The sequence below is a fragment of the Carassius carassius genome, chromosome 28 (assembly GCF_963082965.1).
Source record: "Carassius carassius chromosome 28, fCarCar2.1, whole genome shotgun sequence".
NCBI classification, from domain to species: domain Eukaryota; kingdom Metazoa; phylum Chordata; class Actinopteri; order Cypriniformes; family Cyprinidae; genus Carassius; species Carassius carassius.
Window position 1 is genome coordinate 26,725,393 of NC_081782.1, and position 19,402 is coordinate 26,744,794.

The 19,402-nt window shown below is 38.6% G+C and overlaps 1 long non-coding RNA gene across 1 annotated transcript; it reads left to right on the top strand.

Annotated features, from left to right (window-relative positions):
* Positions 1-379: 379 nt before the first annotated feature.
* Positions 380-1,340, top strand: LOC132108507 (uncharacterized). The gene is made up of 3 exons (XR_009424462.1): positions 380-483; positions 627-711; positions 1,224-1,340. It is a non-coding gene; the product is annotated as an uncharacterized LOC132108507 (long non-coding RNA).
* Positions 1,341-19,402: the final 18,062 nt, after the last annotated feature.

The window sequence follows — 19,402 nt, forward strand, 5'->3', positions numbered from 1 at the left end:
CAAACACACTTTTGAGGTCTTGGAGTCTTCACTGATGAGCTGATGAGTTGAATCAGGTGTTTGAATAGGGTGACATCTCAAATGTGCAGTGTTGGGGTTCTCCAGGACCAGGATTGGGAGCCACTGCCTTATGGGACACACTTATGTGTTTACAGAGATTTTTAATATCTAATTATCAATTTTCACATACTGTACATTGGACAGCTTTCCTAGACCTCTTGTAAGTCTCTGCAAAAAGTCTGACGATTTATAAGAAAACATGATGTATGATGGGATAAACAAAACCCAATGTAATGTATAAGTTGCACGTAATTAATAATATTTCCTTCCTTTCTGTCTTACAGGATTGTTTGCAGATAATGCTACAATCTACAATATTGAGCTCAACAGCTCTTTTAAGAGCCAACCCTCAAAAACCTTCCTAAAAACTAAAAGAGCTATTACTGAGTCTCAGCGAATCTTGCTATGATTAGCTCTTCCCAGGTACATTTGTTTAGAATATTTTTAAATCAACATTTACTTACCAAATGCTCTGGTCTGAATCTTATTTTAAATTAACTTAATTATATGTTTAATGAGCAATATTAATTGCACCCAGAGTAAGTAGAGATTATCTTGTTTCACAGAAGAGAAGGAAGACCAAGGAAATTATTTGCTCAGGATGAGGAATGAAGATGGTCATCTTGTGCTCAAACAAACAGAAGTCCTCTGGTATGTGTGTGTTGAAGCAATGCTGTGTCATACAGCACTTTATGATGATCAGCCTTGATTTTTTATTTTTTTTTATACTATTACAATTACAGCATGTTAGCAAAGTCTGACTGGACATTTTTAATCTTATGTTTTTAAAAACACACCACCTGTTTTAATAGCAGACAAGTAACATGAAATTGGTTTAGTTGATATAAACACCAATTGACATTATTTCATTGTTTTGTATATGTTGTGTTATAAATTGTGAATTGATAGTAGATTGGTTTGAAGCCAGGCCTTACACTGCACAGACTAAAACACATTTGTGAGAGAAGTCAGGAACTTTGGAGAAAGATTCTAGAGGAAAAAAGACACATTTACTGCAACAATAGATGAATTCTAGTGGCAAACACTCCACTCTCTGAGAACTACACATGCAAATGCAGTCTCATGAGCAAGTCCTTTGCCTCTGTAACTTTTTCTTAATTCTTGCAGAATGAATTTTTATTGCAGTATTTTAATTTGTACAGATGATCTCATCAGCCAAATGAGGGGTTTTGACCAAGTGATGCTCTTGAAAGGACTGAAAGAAGAGGATGTGGTAAATTGTCTTCAAAGAAAAAGCTTCTCAAAAGGTTTTAAAGCAGCTTGAAGAATAGGAAGTGTACAGTACTACAAGGGTCATAGTTGCTCACCCTGCTAAAATCACGCAGAACATAAGCTGAGCTCTCTGTCCATTAAACAACTTCATCTGGATTGTTTGTTACACTTTGACCAGGTCTGGGATGTTAGGACTGAGAGATCCTCTGGCTGAGAACAAGCTACACCACATCAGTGCTGTATATCAACCACAAACTGTTTTCCAGACACGAGAGAAGAAGATCATGATGGGCAGATGAAACCAGTTTAGATGTGATGATGAGAATCATTATTTTCTGAAACAGTATCAAATGTCTTATATGTATCACATGATCTGTATCACAGTTGACTGATTATCATCTGTGTGAACTGATTAATATATGAGGTTAATGTATTTTTGATGATAATTATTTTCCTTTACTCTTATTTGTCTTGATGCTACTTTATCAACTTTATAGTCTATGCTTCAATAAAATGAAAATGGTGAATATTGTGTTCTGAAGATTCTTGGTAAATACATCATTTTACTAGGTAGGCTCATACTGTATGTGTTTATTTTAGACTTGGAAAAACAACATATTAATTATTGGGATTATTTTTTACTTAAGACATAAACATTTTTGATCTGATTAATAACATCTGGGACATCAGTACACCAGAAAGTTATTTTTTATATTTTAGTAACAAATATGCAATTATTTTGTAAAAAAAAAGGGAGTTACGAGATTAATTATTTTGCATTACAAGATGGTGCCATGGGCTTTATTGTTACAAACACTTGAGGGATAACTGAGAATGTAGCAGGAATGATCAACGTGGATCTTGTACTGCATTAAAACCAAGAGCATGTACATTACTGATGTCCAGCACATGAGGAGCCAGATACGGGGGTGAGGAGGACATTTTTACATAGATTTTTGCTAATTAGTTTATATATATGTATATATAGTAGTATGTCCTTGTGTAATAGTGAAGTACCACAATGTGAATAAATTGTGATGAGATGATGCTGACCCTCAGAGGACCCCAGATGATGCTAACCTTGAATCAACAAACAGAACTAACAATTATTGCTACATGTGTGACTGCATCCTATAATTACTATTAATTAATAATATTGATAGTTCATCATCTAGCTGACTACGTCTTGTATTATTATTATTATTTTTATTTTTCTAAAATCCTGTCAAACGTGCACAAACTACTAGCTACTACTAAATATTGTAGAAACATAATTTTCTGTAAAGTTGCTTTGTAATGATTTGTATTGTAAAAAGCGCTATACAAATAAACTTGAATTGAATTGAATATTTCGTTTTGTTAATAAAAAGTTTTAAACTACATTACACACAAGCCTCCGTCATTCTATCTATGGAAAGGCAAAACTAAGCGCTGTTTTTTGTAGTTCATTGAATTTATGCTTAGGGTTAGGGTTAGGATCTCGCTAAAAAACATACTTTTTAACATGATGCGCTGTTGGGTATGGGTTAAAAGATCGTCCAACCACAGACTGTCCTGGAAATTCACAGCCAATGACATCAAAGCTGAGCAGCGGCGTCACACTTCCTTATCCATTTATAACAGATGTCTTTAATTTTTCGGCTGAAGGGATAGATTCGGTTAACATTAGATTAAATTTGCTACTTATTATATTCTGTTTTATTAACGTCTACACCTTCCTCCATTGTTCAGCTTGACAAAAATTGGGCAATATTGATGTGCACATGCCCATACAGCAAAACATACTTTTTAACATGATGCGCTGTTGGGTATGGGTTAAAAGATCGTCCAACCACAGACTGTCCTGGAAATTCACAGCCAATGACATCAAAGCTGAGTAGCGGTGTCACACTTCCTTATCCATTTATAACAGATGTCTTTAATTTTTCGGCTGAAGGGATAGATTCGGTTAACATTAGATTAAATTTGCTACTTATTAGATTCTGTTTTATTAACGTCTACACCTTCCTCCGTTGTTCAGCTTGACAAAAAATGGGCAATATTGATGTGCACATGCCCAGCAGTCGCAGTTGTATCCCATCTAACAGACAGATTCCTCTCATTAAATATAAGACATATTTTTATGATTTAGATTTTTTTTGACTAAAGACAAATATATTTACTAATCAAATCATGTGCTTCTAAAATTTACATTGTATATTACATTGTGTTTTAAAGTTAAAATTGTTCACATTTGTGTTTTTGTGATTTACCATTCTCTACCATTTGAACTCTAGGAATAAAAACAGAAAGAATGAATGAATGAATGAAGTCAAGTCAAGTCACCTTTATTTATATAGCGCTTTAAACAAAATACATTGCGTCAAAGCAACTGAACAACATTCATTAGGAAAACAGTGAGTCAATAATGCAAAATGATAGTTAAAGTCAGTTCATCATTGAATTCAGTGATGTCATCTCTGTTCAGTTAAATAGTGTTTTTGCATTTATTTGCAATCAAGTCAACGATATCGCTGTAGATGAAGTGACCCCAACTAAGCAAGCCAGAGGTGACAGCGGCAAGGAACCGAAACTCCATCAGTGACAGAATGGAGAAAAAAACCTTGGGAGAAACCAGGCTCAGTTGGGTGGCCAGTTCTCCTCTGACCAGACAAAACCAGTAGTTCAATTCCAGGCTGCAGCAAAGTCAGATTGTGCAGAAGAATCATCTGTTTCCTGTGGTCTTGTCCTGGTGGTCCTCTGAGACAAGGTCTTTACAGGGGATCTGTATCTGGGGCTCTAGTTGTCCTGGTCTCCGCTGTCTTTCAGGGCAGTAGAGGTCTTTTCTAGGTGCTGATCCACCATCTGGTTTGGATATGTACTGGATCCGGGTGACTGCAGTGACAGCGTCCTTAACACACACTAAACCTCTCCAATACTGCTCCGGAGCACTATACAACGCTTAGTGTATCCCATTGTTGGGAACTCAGAAACGAAGACCAGGAGACTCTTGGGTAATCTTCAGCAGGATTCTTTATTGAGAACGCTCTGCGTGGCGCTGCAGTCATCAAAAGTCTTACTTGTCCTTAATACATTGTAGTTTTTATACATTTTAAGGGGGTGGGATACACAGAGGTGGAGACAGCCTAAACAAAGCATGCAAATGCAATACAGGGATCAGCCTGATACTGGCCATTTTCTCATCTTTGATCTTGTCAGCATAAAAGTTATCTTTTAAATACAGAGCTGCCTGACAGTATCGCTGATACCTTCACATTATCATAGAGACAAAGGCACAGCTGTGCCTTGAGTTTAGCAGGTACCTTTATCTTGGGACCTTGCCCAATCGTCAGGAAGTGCATGAAGACAAAAGGTTAATGTCTCAGGAACCTGGCCTGCTTGTCTTGATCATCTCAGAATGTCAGTTTTATTACCCCAAAGTGTCTACTATTATATTGGAACCTAAATTAAAAATTTTTTATACATTTGTAATCCCACACCATCATACATCATGTTTTGGTATAAATCGTCAGACTTTTTGCAGAGATCTCACAAGAGGTCATGGAAAGCTGTTCAATGTACAGTATGTGAAAATTGATAATTAGATATTAAAAATCTCTGTAAACACATAAGTGTGTCCCATAAGGCAGTGGCTCCCAATCCTAGTCCTGGAGAACCCCAACACTGCACATTTGAGATGTCACCCTATTCAAACACACCTGATTCAACTCATCAGCTCATCAGTGAAGACTCCAAGACCTCAAAAGTGTGTTTGTCAGATAAGAGAGACACCAAAACCGTGCAGTGCTGGGGTTCTCCAGGATCAGGATTGGGAAACACAGTCATCAGGTCATGAAAAGTTCGACACACACTTGTGGTCATCATGCTCACTAGAACACTAGGCCAAATACAGGAAAGAATCACTGCTTTAAATAAGTAATCAATTGGTCAAGTGCAAAGATGGCAAGTGTGGGTATTTGGACAGTGCAACAGTTTAAGAAACAACAAATGCTGTACAAATGATAACAGCAGGGATGTTTGATAAAAGGGACAAACTATCACAGACTTACTGCTGCAAATGTCTGCCTCCGCAGCTTTCTGTCTTCTCCATTTCTGAAGGAATACCTCTCCAGAAACACCACTGGGCTGATTGCTTCCTTTACGTCTTTTCTAAAAATAAAAATACAAATAATAAAAAAGGGGAGAGAAAATAAAATTGAATTATATACAGAATGTTAATAATGATCTGTGAGCAAAATATTTAGATATAAACATATGAATGAACTGCAAGATGGAAAAATATTTTTTTTATTATTTATTTATTTTTAATTTATTTTATTTTTTTGGATTTACATTAAAATTTATTAAAAGCATGGTACAGAACATATGATTACTGATATCTGTCATATAAAAGCACAAAAAAACACTAACATTACAGTGATACAAACATAGCTGGTTTGGTGATTATTGTATTGTTGTATTGATTATTAATATAAAGTAGTAAATCTACAGTTACTGTGGTAAAAAACGTGGTAAATGCCACATTTAATGTGTTTTAACTTCACATTTCATTTATTAGGGGCCAAGCACTGAAGGTGCGTAGGCACCTATTGTATCCGCTAGGATTCTTAGTAGTAGGTTTCAATATTAATCAAAATGGCGGACAGGAAGTATGGCCAATTTTTGCATAATTGGTATCGATGCTCTCGGCATGACCCACAGAATATAGAGAGACGATTATCATTTAAATGTCTAATTTATTCAAATGTTATTAACATTTTTGTGATATTTCATTATAACTCTTGACCACAAGGTAGTGCTGCCACCAAACTTTTTGAGTACCTTCAGGGCATGGAGCCGAAAATTTTTGTAATTATTTTCGAAATGATACGGTGCTGCGTTAAAAAAATACAGCATTTTAAAACATAACTCAAAATGGCCGACGCCTAAAATGGCTGACACGGGAAAATTGGATATCGTACGACTCGACATGAGTCACTGAATCTAAAGAGACCAGTTGTGTGATTTTTGGCCATACCATTCAGAAGATATAAGCCAACATATGCATTTTTCATATCTCTTGACCACTAGGTGGCGCTGCGTCGAAACACTGCTTTTCGTCAAATTTGTTCACGTGTCATTCGACAACGGTTGGACGAATCAACTTGAATTCTATAACTTTTTGCCAGCATGGTCTGAAGATGATCTGAGTCAATTTTCGTGAAAATTGGACTAACCGTCTAGGACAAGTTCGAAAAAGTAGGTTTTTAGAAAAATTTAAAATAGCGAAAAAACTAAACCTTGCGATTTTTGAATTTTGAGGTTTATTTGACTTGGCATTTCTATGGATTTCGTGTCGATATACGAAACGGTTCTCATTTAGCGCATCAACGAATTTGCTGGATGGGTGCCAAAATGCATTTGAGGCTGTATCTCAGCAATGCTTTGACATATTTGCACCAAACTTTGTATGTGTTGTCGGCACCTCACACTGACCATGACACATACATTTGGTAACAGCGCCACCTATTGGTCAAGAGTAATGAACCATTCATTAACTATGAATAATTACACTTATAAAAATGCTAATAACTTTTAATGCATTAGCCTATTGCAAACTGGTCTCAAAGTATTCCCTGGCTTATGCCGACAACATAGATACCAAATATGCCATAGTAAGCCGAGCTTCCTGTCCGCTATTTTGATTTATGTTGAAAACCTACTTTTTCAAACTCCTCATCAACCATATGTCCGATTTTCACCAAATTTGAATCAGATGATCTTCAGACTGTGCTGACAAAATGTTATGGATTTTGTGTCGATAGACAAAGCCGTTCTTGCATACAACAGCGACGAATTTGAAGCACAATGCCAAAATGACACTTGAGGCTGTATCTCTGCAATGCTTTGGCATATTGACACCAAACTTTGTGTGTGTCATTGACAAGTCACACAGAGTACACCAAATTGATTTGATAACAGGGCCACCTATTGGTCAAAAGGCCATTTAATCTTATTACTAGTGGTTTTATTCATGATTTTTCACCCATTTCAATTACAATCATCCTAATATTGGTTTAATTGCTCATTGTTGCACTTCGTGTGATGCTCCATGCCATGCTTAGCTCCTACATTTGCCGTTGGAGTGCTTGGCCCCGTAATTGTTGCTTGCAGCTATATTTATTATTCTGTTTCTTCTTCCGCCGCAAGTCTATGGCAGCCCATAGAACCGCTTGCGGGAAAGTTGTGCAATTTGGCACACTGATAGAGGACAATATCAGCATTAACCACAGCACGTTTAGAGAGTCTGACTCCAACTCTCTAGTGCCACCACTTGTCCAAAGATTAAATGTTTTTATGCTAATAACTTTTAAACTGTAAGCCACAAAAGTACAATTATTTTTCCTTTGAATCCTTGGCTTATGCCAAGTCGAATGAACACCAAAATTCAAAAATCGCAAGGTTTCGTTTTTTTGCTATATTTTATTTTATTGAACGTGTATAGGTGGCGCTGTCGAGCCATTTTGCTACACCCACCTATGAAACCCATATCAGACGTAAATTTTCACCAGTTCTGAGGTGTGTGCAAAGTTTCATGACTTTTCGAGCATGTTTAGGCTCTCAAAAATGCGATTCTTTTCGGAGAAGTATTATAATAATAATAATAATAATAATTAAAGCTGCAAGCAGCGATGAATGGGCCCTCGCACCCGGGCTCATCGGCAGCGAGTGGCTTTAGTAAATAGGTGAACGGTGAGAAATATGCATTTAAACTCATAAATATAAGTGGAATATATCAATGTTTATTCCATATATGTGCTAATCTTTCTGTTGCCAGCAGGTGGCGCTATCATTATAATGGAATATTGGCCTTCAGATGTGTTCAGGCCAGGACTCTTATCGAACATGCAGAGTCTGGGGAAGATTGAACATTTTATGCCTGAGTTACAACAACTTCTCTTGCTGTGGCGAGACATCAAATTTTGTCATGGCGCCATGGACACGCCCTTCAACAAAAACTGAAGATCTCCACAATTTAACATTGCACAGGCCTTTAGATTAGACTGACCACAAAAAAATACATTAATGTCAAAAGATTTCTAGGAGTAGTTTGTCGCAGCGTAAAACATGTCACTTCCTGTTGCCAGCAGGTGGCGCTATGACTATAACTGAATATGGGCATGTAGATCTGTTAAAGGCAGAAGTCTTATCTAACATGTGAAGTTTGGGGCAGATTGGACATTGTGTGTCTGAGTTACAGCAACTTCCTTTTTCATGGCGAAACATCGAAATTTGTTAGGCCACCATGGACACGCCATTTAATGAAACCTCAAGATCTTCGCAATTTACCATCGCAAAGGCCTTTAGATTTAACTGACCAAGTTTGGTGTTGATCTGAATAAATCTCTAGGAGGAGTTCGTTAAAGTACAACCCCTGAAAATGACAAAAACAACTCCAATTTTGCAGAGAAAATTCTAAATAACCGACTTCCTGTTGGGATTCGGATTTCGTACCAAGAGACTTTTTTGTAGATATTGGTGTGGTACATGTGTGTACCGATTTTTGTACATGTACGTGAAACATGGCTCGAGGTGCACTCCGTTGAAAGTGTATTTGCACTCAGTTGAAATTGTATAGGTGGCGCTATCGAGCCATTTTGCCACACCCAATGGAATATTGGCCTTCAGATCTGTTCAGGCCAGGAGCCTTATCACACATGTGAAGTTTGGGCAAGATCGGACATTTTATGCCTGAGTTATAACATCTTTTATTCCCATGGCGACACATCGAACTTCATCACGGCGCCATGGACACGCCTTTTAACGAAAACTCAAGATCTTCACAACTTAACATCACACAGGTCTTTAGATTAGACTGACCACAAAAATAACATTAATGTCATAAAATTTCTAGGAGTAGTTTGTCGCAGTGTAAAATATTTCACTTCCTGTTGCCAATAGGTGGCGCTATGACTATAACTGAATATGGGCATGTCAATCTGTTCAGGTTCGGAGTCTCATCAAACATGTGAAGTTTGGGGCAGATTGGACATTGTATGTCTGAGTTATAGCAACTTCATTTTTCATGGCGAATCATCGAAATTCGCCAGGCCGCCACGGACACGCCCTTCAACGAAAACTCAAGATCTTAGCAATTTAACATCGCAAAGGCCTTTAGATTAAGCATACCAAATTTGGTGTTGATTTGAAGAAATCTCTAGGAGGACTTCGTTAAAATACAACACATGGAAATGACCAAAATTAAACAAAATTTGCTCATAATATTAAAAATAACCGACTTCCTGTTGGGTTTAGAATTTTGCTCCCAGAGTCTTTTTTGTAGGTATTGGTGTGTTACATATGTGTGCCAATTTTCGTGCATGTACGTGAAACATAGCTGGAAGCCTGTTGATTTTCTTAGTATAGGTGGTGCTATCGAGCCATTTTGCCAAACCCTCTTCTGAATCCTATATCAGACGAAAATTTTCACCAGGTTTGACGTGTGTGCAAAGTTTCATGACTTTTTGAGCATGTTTAAGCCCTCAAAAATGTGATTCATTCGGGAGAAGAAGAAGAAGAAGAATTAAAGCTGCAAGCAACGATGAACGGGCCCTCGCACCCGGGCTCACCGGCAGCAAGTGGCTTTAGTAAATAGGTGAACGGTGAGAAATATGCGTTTAAACTCATAAATATAAGTAGAATATATCAATGTTTATTCCATATATGTGCCAATCTTACTGTTGCCAGCAGGTGGCGCTATCATTATGGAATATTGGCCTTCAGATGTGTTCAGGGCTGCACTCTTATCGAACATGTGAAGTTTGGGGAAGATTGAACATTTTATGCCTGAGATACAACAACTTCTCTTGCTGTGGCGAGACATCAAATTTTGTCATTTTTGCCATGGACACGCTCTTTAACAAAAACTCAAGATTGCCACAATTTAACATTACACAGGCCTTTAGATTAGACTGACCACAAAAATACATTAATGTCAAAAAATCTCTAGGAGTAGTTTGTCTCAGCGTAAAATATGTCACTTCCTGTTGCCAGCAGGTGGCGCTATGACTATAATTGAATATGGGCATGTAGATCTGTTAAGGGCAGAAGTCTTATCTAACATACGAAGTTTGGGGCAGATTGGACATTGTACGTCTGAGTCACAGCAACTTCCTTTTTCATGACGAAACATCAAAATTTGTCAGGCCGCCATGGACACTCCCTTTAACGAAATCTCAAGATCTTCCCAATTTAACTTCGCAAAGGCCTTTAGATTTAACTGACAAAGTTTGATGTTGATCTGAATAAATCTCTAGGAAGAGTTCGTTAAAGTATTACCCCTGAAAATGCCAAAAACAACACCAATTTTGAAGAGAACATTCTAAATAACTGACTTCCTGTTTGGATTCGGATTTCGTACCAAGAGACTTTTTCGTAGATATTGGTGTGTTACATGTTTGTACCGATTTTTGTACATGTACGTGAAACATAGCTTGAGGCGCACTCCGTTGAAAGTGTATATGCACTCAGTTGAAATGTATAGGTGGCGCTATCGAGCCATTTTGCCACACCCAATGGAATTTTGGCCTTCAGATCTGTTCAGGCCAGGACCCTTATCACACGTGTGAAGTTTGGGCAAGATCGGACATTTTTTGCCTGAGTTATAACATCTTTTATTCCCATGGCGACACATCGAACTTCGTCACGGCGCCATGGACACGCCTTTTAACGAAAACTCAAGATCTTCACAACTTAACATCACACAGGTCTTTAGATTAGACTGACCACAAAAATAACATTGATGTCATAAAATTTCTAGGAGTAGTTTGTCGCAGTGTAAAATATTTTACTTCCTGTTGCCAGCAGGTGGCACTATGACTATGACTGAATATGGGCATGTAGATCTGTTAAGGGCAGAAGTCTTATCTAACATGTGAAGTTTGGGGCAGATTGGACATTGTATGTCTGAGTAACAGCAACTTCCTTTTTCATGGCGAAACATCGAAATTTGTCAGGCAGCCATGGACACGCCCTTTAACGAAACCTCAAGTCCTTCGCAATTTAACATCGCAAAGGCCTTTAGATTTAACTGACCAAGTTTGGTGTTGATCTGAATAAATCTCTAGGAGGAGTTCGTTAAAGTACAACCCCTGAAAATGGCAAAAACAACGCCAATTTTGCAGAGAAAATTCTAAATAACCGACTTCCTGTTGGGATTCGGATTTCGTACAAAGATACTTTTTTGTAGGTATTGGTGTGTTACATGTGTGTACCAATTTTTCTACATGTATGTGAAACGGAGCTCGAGGCGCGTTATGTTGAAAATGTATAGGTGGCGCTATCGAGCCATTTTGCCACACCCGATGGAATATTCGCCTACAGATGTGTTCAGGACAGGACTCTTATCACACATGTGAAGTTTGGGGAAGATCGGACATTTTATGCCTGAGTTATAACATCTTTTATACCCATGGCGAGACATCGAACTTCGTCACGGCACCATGGACACGCCTTTTAACGAAAACTCAAGATCTTCACAACTTAACATCGCACAGGCCTTTAGATTAGACTGACCACAAAAAAGACATTGATGTCATAAAATTTCTAGGAGTAGTTAGTCGCAGTGTACAATATGTCACTTCATGTTGCCAATAGGTGGCGCTATGACTATAACTGAATATGGGCATGTCAATCTGTTCAGGTTCGGAGTCTCATTAAACATGTGAAGTTTGGGGCAGATTGGACATTGTATATCTGAGTTATAGCAACTTAATTTTTCATGGCGAATCATCGAAATTCGCCAGGCCGCCATGGACACGCCCTTCAACGAAAACTCAAGATCTTCGCAATTTAACATCGCAAAGGCCTTTAGATTAGGCATACCAAATTTGGTGTTGATTTGAAGAAATCTCTAGGAGGAGTTCGTTAAAATACAACACATGGAAATGACCAAAATTTGCTCATAATATTAAAAATAACCGACTTCCTGTTGGGTTTAGAATTTTGCTCCAAGAGTCTTTTTTGTAGGTATTGGTGTGTTACATATGTGTGCCAATTTTCGTGCATGTATGTGAAACACAGCTGGAAGGCTGTTGATTTTCTTAGTAAAGGTGGCGCTGTCGATCCATTTTGCCACACCCTCTTCTGAATCCTATATCAGACGAAAATTTTCACCAGGTTTGACGTGTGTGCAAAGTTTCATGACTTTTTGAGCATGTTTAAGCCCTCAAAAATGTGATTCATTCGGGAGAAGAAGAATAATAATAATTAAAGCTGCAAGCAGCGATGAACGGGCCCTCGCACCCGGGCTCACCGGCAGCGAGTGGCTTTAGTAAATAGGTGAACGGTGAGAAATATGCATTTAAACTCATAAATATAAGTGGAATATATCAAAGTTTATTCCATATATGTGCCAATCTTTCTGTTGCCAGCAGGTGGCGCTATCATTATAATGGAATATTGGCCTTCAGATGTGTTCAGGGCTGCACTCTTATCGAACATGTGAAGTTTGGGGAAGATCAAACATTTTATGCCTTTGAGTTACAACAACTTCTCTTGCTGTGGCGAGACATCAAATTTTGTCATTTTTGCCATGGACACGCTCTTTAACAAAAACTCAAGATTGCCACAATTTAACATTACCCAGGCCTTTAGATTAGACTGACCCCAAAAATACATTAATGTCAAAAAATCTCTAGGAGTAGTTTGTCTCAGCGTATGTCACTTCCTGTTGCCAGCAGGTGGCACTATGACTATAATTGAATATGGGTATGTAGATCTGTTAAGGGCAGAAGTCTTATCTAACATGCGAAGTTTGGGGCAGATTGGACATTGTATATCTGAGTTATAGCAACTTAATTTTTCATGGCGAATCATCGAAATTCGCCAGGCCGCCACGGACACGCCCTTCAACGAAACTCAAGATCTTCGCAATTTAACATCGCAAAGGCCTTTAGATTAGGCATACCAACTTTGGTGTTGATCTGAATTAATCTCTAGGAGGAGTTCGTTAAAATACAACGCATGGAAATGACAAAAATGACACAAAATTTGCTCATAAAATTAAAAATAACCGACTTCCTGTTGGGTTTCGGATTTTGCCTCAAGAGACCTTTTTGTAGGTATTGGAGAGATACATGTGTATACCAATTTTCATACATGTACGTGAAACGTAGCTCGAGGCGCACACCGTTGAACGTGTATAGGTGGCGCTGTCGAGCCATTTTGCCACACCCACTTCTGAAACCCATATCAGACGTAAATTTTCGCCAGTTCTGAGGTGTGTGCAAAGTTTTATGACTTTTCGAGCATGTTTAGGCTCTCAAAAATGCGATTCATCTTAGAGAAGAATAATAATAATAATAATAATAATTAAAGCTGCAAGCAGCGATGAACGGGCCCTCGCACCCGGGCTCACCGGCAGCGAGTGGCTTTAGTAAATAGGTGAACGGTGAGAAATATGCATTTAAACTCATAAATATAAGTGGAATATATCAAAGTTTATTCCATATATGTGCCAATCTTTCTGTTGTCAGCAGGTGGTGCTATCATTATAATGGAATATTGGCCTTCAGATGTGTTCAGGCCATGACCCTTATCACACTTGTGAAGGTTGGGCAAGATCGTAACATTTTATGCCTGAGTTACAACTACTTCTCTTGCTGTGGCGAGACATCAAATTTTGTCATGGCGCCATGGACACGCCCTTTAACAAAAACTGAAGATCTCCACAATTTAACATTGCACAGGCCTTTAGATTAGACTGACCACAAAAAATACATTAATGTCAAAAGATTTCTAGGAGTAGATTGTCGCAATGTAAAACATGTCACTTCCTGTTGCCAGCAGGTGGCGCTATGACTATAACTGAATATGGGCATGTAGATCTGTTAAGGGCAGATGTCTTATCTAACATGTGAAGTTTGGGGCAGATTGGATATTGTATGTCTGAGTTACAGCAACTTCCTTTTTCATGGCGAAACATCAAAATTTGTCAGGCCGCCATGGACACTCCCTTTAACGAAATCTCAAGATCTTCGCAATTTAACTTCGCAAAGGCCTTTAGATTTAACTGACCAAGTTTGATGTTGATCTGAATAAATCTCTAGGAGGAGTTCGTTAAAGTACAACCCCTGAAAATGCCAAAAACAACACCAATGTTGCAGAGGACATTCTAAATAACTGACTTCCTGTTTGGATTCGGATTTCGTACCAAGAGACTTTTTCGTAGATATTGGTGTGTTACATGTGTGTACCGATTTTTGTACATGTACGTGAAACATAGCTTGAGGCGCACTCCGTTGAAAGTGAATATGCACTCAGTTGAAAGTGTATAGGTGGCGCTATCGAGCCATTTTGCCACACCCAATGGAATATTGGCCTTCAGATCTGTTCAGGCCAGGACACTTATCACACATGTGAAGTTTTGGCAAGATCGGACATTTTATGCCTGAGTTATAACATCTTTTATTCCCATGGTGACACATCGAACTTCGTCACGGCGCCATGGACACGCCTTTTAACGAAAACTCAAGATCTTCACAACTAAACATCACACAGGTCTTAAGATTAGACTGACCACAAAAATAACATTAATGTCATAAAATTTCTAGGAGTAGTTTGTCGCAGTGTAAAATATTTCACTTCCTGTTGCCAATAGGTGGCGCTATGACTATAACTGAATATTGGCATGTAGATCTGTTCAGGTCAAGAGTCTTATCCAACATGTGAAGTTTGGGGCAGATTGGACATTGTATGTCTGAGTTACAGCAACTTCCTTTTTCATGGCGAAACATTGAAATTTGTCAGGCCACCATGGACACGCCCTTTAACGAAACCTCAAGTCCTTCGCAATTTAACATCGCAAAGGGCTTTAGATTACACTGACCAAGTTTGGTGTTCATCTGAATAAATCTCTAGGAGGAGTTCGTTAAAGTACAACCCCTGAAAATGGCAAAAACAACACCAATTTTGCAGGGAAAATTCGGAATAATCGACTTCCTGTTGGGATTAGGATTTCGTACCAAGAGACTTTTTTGTAGGTATTGTTGTGTTACATGTGTGTACCAATTTTTGTACATGTACGTGAAACATAGCTCGAGGTGCACTCCGTTGAAAGTGTATAGGTGGCGCTATCGAGCCATTTTGCCACACCCGATGGAATATTGGCCTTCAGATCTGTTCAGGCCAGGACTTTTATCACACGTGTGAAGTTTGGGGAAGATCGGACATTTTATGCCTGAGTTATAACATCTTTTATTCCCATGGCGAGACTTTGAATTTTGTCACGGCGCCATGGACACGCCCCTTAACGAAAACTCAAGATCTTCACAATTTAACATTGCACAGGCCTTTATATTAGACTGACCATAAAAAAGACATTGATGTCAAAAAATATCTAGGAGTAGTCTGTCGAAGTGTAAAATATGTCACTTCCTGTTGCCTATAGGTGGCGCTATGACTATAACTGAATATGGGCATGTAAATATGTTCAGGTCAGGAGTCTTATTAAACATGTGAAGTTTTGGGCACATTGGACATTGTATGTCTGAGTTATAGCAACTTCATTTTTCATGGCGAATCATCAAAATTTGCCAGCCCGCCACGGACACACCCTTTAACGAAAACTCAAAATCTTCGCAATTTAACATAGCAAAGGCCTTTAGATTAGGCATACCAACTTTGGTGTTGATCTGAATTAATCTCTAGGAGGAGTTCGTTAAAATACATCGCATGGAAATGACAAAAATGACACAAAATCTGCTCATAAAATTAAAAATAACCGACTTCCTGTTGGGTTTCGGATTTTGCTCCAAGAGACTTTTTTGTAGGTATTGGAGAGATACATGTGTATACAAATTTTCATACATGTACGTGATACGTAGCTCGAGGCGCACACCGTTGAACGTGTATAGGTGGCGCTGTCGAGCCATTTTGCCACACCCACTTCTGAAACCCATATCAGACGTAAATTTTCGCCAGTTCTGAGGTGTGTGCAAAGTTTCATGACTTTTCGAGCATGTTTAGGCTCTCAAAAATGCGATTCATCTTAGAGAATAATAATAATAATAATAATAATAATAATAATAATAATTAAAGCTGCAAGCAGCGATGAACGGGCCCTCGCACCCGGGCTCACCGGCAGCGAGTGGCTTTAGTAAATAGGTGAACGGTGAGAAATATGCATTTAAACTCATAAATATAAGTGGAATATATCAAAGTTTATTCCATATATGTGCCAATCTTTCTGTTGCCAGCAGGTGGCACTATTATTATAATGGAATATTGGCCTTCAGATGTGTTCAGGCCAGGACTCTTATCGAACATGCAGAGTCTGGGGAAGATTGAACATTTTATGCCTGAGTTACGACAGCTTCTCTTGCTGTGGCGACACATCAAATTTTGTCATGGCGCCATGGACACGCCCTTTAACAAAAACTGAAGATCTCCACAATTTAACATTGCACAGGCCTTTAGATTAGACTCACCACAAAAAAATACATTAATGTCAAAAGATTTCTAGGAGTAGTTTGTCGCAGCGTAAAACATGTCACTTTCTGTTGCCATCAGGTGGCGCTATGACTATAACTGAATATGGGCATGTAGATCTGTTAAGGGCAGAAGTCTTATCTAACATGTGAAGTTTCAGGCAGATTGGACATTGTATGTCTGAGTTACAGCAACTTCCTTTTTCATGACGAAACATCGAAATTTGTCAGGCCGCCATGGACACGCCCTTTAACGAAATCTCAAGATCTTCGCAATTTAACATCGCAAAGGCCTTTAGATTTAACTGACCAAGTTTGATGCTGATCTGAATAAATCTCTAGGAGGAATTCGTCAAAGTACAACCCCTGAAAATGCCAAAAACAACACCAATTTTGCAGAGAACATTCTAAATAACTGACTTCCTGTTTGGATTCGGATTTCGTACCAAGAGACTTTTTCGTAGATATTGGTGTGTTACATGTGTGTACCGATTTTTGTACATGTACGTGAAACGTAGCTTGAGGCGCACTCCATTGAAAGTGTATATGCACTCAGTTGAAAGTGTATAGGTGGCGCTATCGAGCCATTTTGCCACACCCAATGGAATATTGGCCTTCAGATCTGTTCAGGCCAGGACCTTTATCACAAATGTGAAGTTTGGGCAAGATCGGACATTTTATGCCTGAGTTATAACATCTTTTATTCCCATGGCGACACATCAAACTTCGTCACGGCGCCATGGACACGCCTTTTAACGAAAACTCAAGATCTTCACAACTAAACATCACACAGGTCTTTAGATTATACTGACCACAAAAATAACATTGATGTCATAAAATTTCTAGGAGTAGTTTGTCGCAGTGTAAAATATTTCACTTCCTGTTGCCAATAGGTGGCACTATGACTATAACTGAATATTGGCATGTAGATTTGTTCAGGTCAAAAATCTTATGCAACATATGAAGTTTGGGGCAGATTGGACATTGTATGTCTGAGTTACAGCAACTTCCTTTTTCATGGCAAAACATCGAAATTTGTCAGGCCACCATGGACACGCCCTTTAACGAAACCTCAAGTCCTTCGCAATTTAACATCGCAAATGGCTTTAGATTACACTGACCAAGTTTGGTGTTCATCTGAATAAATCTCTAGGAGGAGTTCGTTAAAGTACAACCACTGAAAATGGCAAAAACAACACCAATTTTGCAGGGAAAATTCGAAATAATCGACTTCCTGTTGGGATTAGGATTTCGTACCAAGAGACTTTTTTGTAGGTATTGTTGTGTTACATGTGTGTACCAATTTTTGTACATGTACGTGAAACATAGCTCGAGGTGCACTCCGTTGAAAGTGTATAGGTGGCGCTATCGAGCCATTTTGCCACACCCGATGGAATATTGGCCTTCAGATCTGTTCAGGCCAGGACTTTTATCACACGTGTGAAGTTTGGGGAAGATCGGACATTTTATGCCTGAGTTATAACATCTTTTATTCCCATGGCGAGACTTTGAATTTTGTCACGGCGCCATGGACACGCCCCTTAACGAAAACTCAAGATCTTCACAATTTAACATTGCACAGGCCTTTATATTAGACTGACCATAAAAAAGACATTGATGTCAAAAAATATCTAGGAGTAGTCTGTCGAAGTGTAAAATATGTCACTTCCTGTTGCCTATAGGTGGCGCTATGACTATAACTGAATATGGGCATGTAAATATGTTCAGGTCAGGAGTCTTATTAAACATGTGAAGTTTTGGGCACATTGGACATTGTATGTCTGAGTTATAGCAACTTCATTTTTCATGGCGAATCATCAAAATTTGCCAGCCCGCCACGGACACACCCTTTAACGAAAACTCAAAATCTTCGCAATTTAACATAGCAAAGGCCTTTAGATTAGGCATACCAACTTTGGTGTTGATCTGAATTAATCTCTAGGAGGAGTTCGTTAAAATACATCGCATGGAAATGACAAAAATGACACAAAATCTGCTCATAAAATTAAAAATAACCGACTTCCTGTTGGGTTTCGGATTTTGCTCCAAGAGACTTTTTTGTAGGTATTGGAGAGATACATGTGTATACAAATTTTCATACATGTACGTGATACGTAGCTCGAGGCGCACACCGTTGAACGTGTATAGGTGGCGCTGTCGAGCCATTTTGCCACACCCACTTCTGAAACCCATATCAGACGTAAATTTTCGCCAGTTCTGAGGTGTGTGCAAAGTTTCATGACTTTTCGAGCATGTTTAGGCTCTCAAAAATGCGATTCATCTTAGAGAATAATAATAATAATAATAATAATAATAATAATAATTAAAGCTGCAAGCAGCGATGAACGGGCCCTCGCACCCGGGCTCACCGGCAGCGAGTGGCTTTAGTAAATAGGTGAACGGTGAGAAATATGCATTTAAACTCATAAATATAAGTGGAATATATCAAAGTTTATTCCATATATGTGCCAATCTTTCTGTTGCCAGCAGGTGGCACTATTATTATAATGGAATATTGGCCTTCAGATGTGTTCAGGCCAGGACTCTTATCGAACATGCAGAGTCTGGGGAAGATTGAACATTTTATGCCTGAGTTACGACAGCTTCTCTTGCTGTGGCGACACATCAAATTTTGTCATGGC